Below are 2,138 nucleotides of genomic sequence, written 5' to 3'. Positions count from 1 at the left end.
GATATAAACATTGTTTACAATACAACATACAACTTTACCGCTTGTTTCTTAACAAACGATTACTTCACGGTATTTATTATTTTAATTGTTATTAATCCTGTGTTTAGATATAACTATATAAACATTGTTTACAATACAACCATACAACTTTACCGCTTGTTTCTTGTAATCGTTTGTTCTAAACACAGGATTAATAACAATTACAATAATAAATACCGTGAAATATAACAAATCTTACTTGATGATTCCCAGAAGCGAACAATGAACTGTGTGACCGCTGACCGTGTCGGTGATGACCTCCAACTGACCTTAGCAACCCTGCTACGAACGTCTCCAACAACAATATTCGAAGGACTCTGGGGTGGTTCTGTTTTTAAAAAATAATAAAATAATGAATGTTTATTTGGTTAATTTTTACACTGTTATTATTTTTATATTAACAGTTAATATAAATATATGATAAAAGTTACACAAATATAAATAACCTTTAAATAAATGTTACATTTATATATCAGTAAGGATTACTTACATATAACCAAAGGTTATTGTTTAGAAACACAACCACAATATTTATATTAATAAATTAGGGTTACTTAATTACTTTGTTTTGAATGTATAATATTTTGATACCTAAGTAACAGACGTACAAACAATATATAAATTAAGGCTTACCATTCACAATCATCTTGATATTCCAGCTGTCATTTCCGTACGAGTTCTCTACAGAACACGTATAGAGGGCAGCATCTTGAGTTTGAATATTTCTGATGACGAGAGTAGAGTTAGTCCCAACTGTAGTTTCTTTACTGTAAGTTTCGTGGCTGTAGTGATACAGAAAACTCAAGTTTAAAAATAAAACTTCGTATCAGATTAGAACCGACATTTTACTGAATTATTTTGATATTTACGTCAAATAAGAAAAGTTAAAAAATTACCGGTTCGACCAAGGTTCCAACACATGATTGTTTTTTAGCCATCTAACCACCAGAGGTCGCTCTCCTCTTACAATACATCGTACACTCTTTGTGTATCCACGCTGCACAGTAACAATTTCGCTATATTTCTCAATAGATGGAGGCACTGTCGAAAAACAAACATAACACTTGACGCAATTACAACTTAAATATAAAACTTTCATATTTTTAAATAAAATTATAAATAAACTAAAAAACACAGTTTAGTAATTTAAACATTTTTCCCTACAACAGATAATCTTTATATCGTTTTTAATGAATGATATTCTGTTACCAAAACATTCATGACAAAATGTTCCAGACGATATAAAGATCTAGAGTTATTTTTGTTTCAGATATTTCATACTTTAAGATTATTTCTAACATTTTAAATAAAGTTGTTACTAGTATCAAGTAACGATAGGTTTCAAGTAACGATACCAACATAGGCTTAACAGTTAGTTAAATAAAGTTGTTACTAGTATCAAGTAACGATACCAACATAGGCTTAACAGTTAGTTAAATAAAGTTGTTACTAGTATCAAGTAACGATACCAACATAGGCTTAACAGTTAGTTAAATAAATTTGTTACTAGTATCAAGTAACGATACCAACATAGGCTTAACAGTTAGTTAAATAAAGTTGTTAATAATATCAAGTAACAATGCCAACATAGGCTTAACAGTTAGTTAAATAAAGTTGTTACTACTGTCAAGTAACGATAGGCTCAATAGTTAGTTAAATAAAGTTGTTACTAGTATCAAGTAACGATAGGCTTAATAGTTAGTTAAATAAAGTTGTTACTAGTATCAACTAACGATACCACAAAAGGCTTAACAGTTAGTTTAACAAGGTATTTTTATCAGACTTAATAATCTTTGAATACTCGGGGACTTCCTAAACCACCACTCGAATAAGAAGTATTACCGTGGACAGACAGCTTTCTCCAACTTTTCCCCCACTCCGTTATCAGTCTGACACAGGTACGTTCCTGAATCTGTCTCCTTAACGTCGTTAATCACCAGTGTTCCGTTATCCAACACTTTCATCTTGTAGCTCCTGGAGACTGGAGTGAAGGAGCCTGAAGGATCTGAAGAATATTGGTAGTTATTGTAATGTATTCTGTATCGCCATCTAAACAACATTTTGTTAACTATTATTTTAAAATTGCAACAGAAACGATT

General features: G+C 30.8%; 1 long non-coding RNA gene across 1 annotated transcript; it reads right to left on the bottom strand.

Annotated features, from left to right (window-relative positions):
• Positions 1-227: 227 nt before the first annotated feature.
• Positions 228-2,045, bottom strand: LOC111084747. Its single transcript, XR_002609709.1, has 4 exons — positions 1,882-2,045; positions 936-1,080; positions 673-821; positions 228-367 (listed from the first exon to the last, which is right to left on the bottom strand). It is a non-coding gene; the product is annotated as an uncharacterized LOC111084747 (long non-coding RNA).
• Positions 2,046-2,138: the final 93 nt, after the last annotated feature.

This window comes from Limulus polyphemus, unplaced genomic scaffold, assembly GCF_000517525.1.
Source record: "Limulus polyphemus unplaced genomic scaffold, Limulus_polyphemus-2.1.2 Scaffold110070, whole genome shotgun sequence".
Taxonomy (NCBI): Eukaryota; Metazoa; Arthropoda; class Merostomata; order Xiphosura; family Limulidae; genus Limulus; species Limulus polyphemus.
Note: the sequence above shows the minus strand (reverse complement) of the source record. Positions and strands in the feature narration are given on the sequence as shown.